The sequence below is a fragment of the Lacerta agilis genome, chromosome 16, assembly GCF_009819535.1.
Source record: "Lacerta agilis isolate rLacAgi1 chromosome 16, rLacAgi1.pri, whole genome shotgun sequence".
NCBI lineage: Eukaryota > Metazoa > Chordata > Lepidosauria > Squamata > Lacertidae > Lacerta > Lacerta agilis.
Genome location: NC_046327.1, coordinates 542,025 through 544,444, shown reverse-complemented (window position 1 = coordinate 544,444; position 2,420 = coordinate 542,025). Strand labels below are relative to the sequence as shown.

At 43.1% G+C, this 2,420-nt stretch overlaps 1 non-coding gene across 1 annotated transcript; it reads right to left on the bottom strand.

Annotated features, from left to right (window-relative positions):
* Positions 1-2,136: 2,136 nt before the first annotated feature.
* Positions 2,137-2,209, bottom strand: TRNAK-CUU. The gene has a single exon. It is a non-coding gene; the product is annotated as a tRNA-Lys (tRNA).
* Between the last annotated feature and the right edge of the window lie 211 nt (positions 2,210-2,420).

Sequence of the window (2,420 nt, the reverse complement as noted above, 5' to 3'; positions counted from 1 at the left end):
GAAGTTGGGGGTCAAACTGCATGCAACTGAACAAACTACCCATGACTCAATGTCTCAGGAAGTCTAGCCTTCAAACTGTGGAATGTGCCTACGAAAGCTGGGAAGATATGAGTCAGCAGGGCAGATATCAAAGGATGGGAGAAATATCTGAACCCTGAGGAAACTGTGTGAAGCCCTGAATGAGAAGTTCTCTTGAGCTGAGACAACCTCACCTAAGTATTTCTGAAAATTATTCCAGTACTGATCACCCAAGACCAGACCTTGTGGTGTCTCTATTTTTCAAGGATAGCCCAAGATTTACAGAAGCCATCCCAGTTTCTGATTTGATCCTGTCCTGCTTTTCCTTAGGCCATCCCTATTTTCATTGGAGAAATCTTGGAGTGTATGAAGTTATGTGATGACCAAGCCAATGAGATAAGTAACTACACAACCTTTAGAAGACACCTGATAGCAGTCCTGTACAGGGAAGTTTTGTTTTTTTTAAAATGCTTTTATGTATGTTGGAAGCTACCCAGGGTGCCTGGGGCAACCCAGTCAGATGGGTGGGATATAAAATAATAATAATAATAATAATAATAATAATAATAATAATAATAATAATAATAATAATAATAATTGTTCTTCTTGTTGTTGTTGAATAGGACCTCTCTATTTTCATTGGAGAAATGTTGGAGGGTATGCAAGACTACTGTTGAAGGGGCTCATAGTAAGAATGAGTGTGAGCATTCTAGAAATTTGAGGAACACCCCAAAGGTTTATGAGGTAGGCTAATGTTTTGGTGGTTGTGGTGAAGACTCTCCAGTTCATTGTTGCTTCTGTGACTCTTTCCGCATGTCTATTGCTTGGTGATGCTCCCCGTTGTGCATTTATGAGCATCAAAAACTGGCAGGTCTCCCTTCTGCATCCAGTTTGTTCTTCTTCTTCTGAATCAGCAATTTTGGAAATTTGGTGGCATTTGGCACTGTAAATGCAGGCAACTGGCAGAGGCCATTTGTTGCACCACCTGTAAGCAGGCATTTGTGTAGAAAAATGAGAAGTTGCTACATGTGAACATCTGCTGAAAAGGCCGTGGCTGATTCTCTTTTAGGAAGTACATCATCAAGTTAAGGACACCAACTCTGGAAACCTTTTTGCTACCAGAGCAGTCCCCATTAGGATGAAAATCCCACCATAGCATTGCTGGCAAACTAGTTTCTACGATTGTTTGGGACATGAATAGGTTTTAAAAAGGGAACCTTTTAACAGCTTTTGGGTCAGAAATACCAGCCATTCTGAACCAGCCTTCCTTTTAGCTGTAGAATGCATGAAGAAAACTCTTTTCATTGTGTGTTTGGAGCCAACATTAACATGAGCACCCGATAAACAAAACAAACAAGCCCAGCTTCTGAAAGTCGGCGGCATCAAGGAGGGTCAGCTCTTCAATCACCCAGAAAAGTTTTGGTTTCGAGCTTAATGAGCTCTGTTCTCCAAAGAGTTCCAGAGACCCCAGTAACCTTTGAAAAGGAGGAGAGAGGAATAATGTTTGTTTTTGCTAGGGAAGGATGTCAATCTGCTCTGAGGCAGGATATGTTCTGCAGGGAGCTAAGCATTGCTAGAGAATGGCTGCCCAACCTTTCCCTAAAAAAATACAAGCAAAATGCTTCGAGGAAAAAGATTGCTGCATTTCTGCTACACCCAGATGTGACTTTGGTCATCTGCTGCTGAGGTGCAAGAGTGGACTCAGTGCTGCATTTAAGTAATTTGTTACATTTATAGACCACCTTTATCTTCTAAGGAGCTCAATGTGGCATACATGGTTCTTCTTCCTCCCAATTTCATCCTCACAGCAACCCTGGGAGGTGGGTTAGGCTAAGCGATGGAGAATGACCCGAGGTCACCCAGCGAGCTTCATGATTGAGTGGCGATTTGAACCCTGGTCTCTCCCAACACTCTAAACATAATGCTACCACCATGATATCTGTAGTGGGGAACATGGATGGGGCTATTGGGCGTGAGTACAGTAACCATATCTGGTCATGTTCCCAGCAACTGAAAAGCATTCCCCAGCGAGTGAACAGTCATAGAATCACAGAATTGTAGAGTTGGAAGGAACCACGAGGGTCATCTCGTCCAACCCCCAGCAGTGCAGGAATCTTCTGCCCAATGTGGGACTCGAACCCACGACACTGAGATTAAGAGTCTCATGCTCGACCAACTGAGCCATCCAGGATCCTACACAAAATAATTCTGCCCCACTATGCAAAATGAGGCTTACTCCTATGTAGGTGTGCACAGAAATGTTGTCTTCATTTCTCCCTCTGTCCTTTATTCATTGACATGCAACACAAAGCTATCCACCCCAAGACCACCCACTCTGCATATAGGTGTTCTTAGGGTAACAGTGAAAACATGGCAGGAAACTCATTATAGATGGTAAGAGT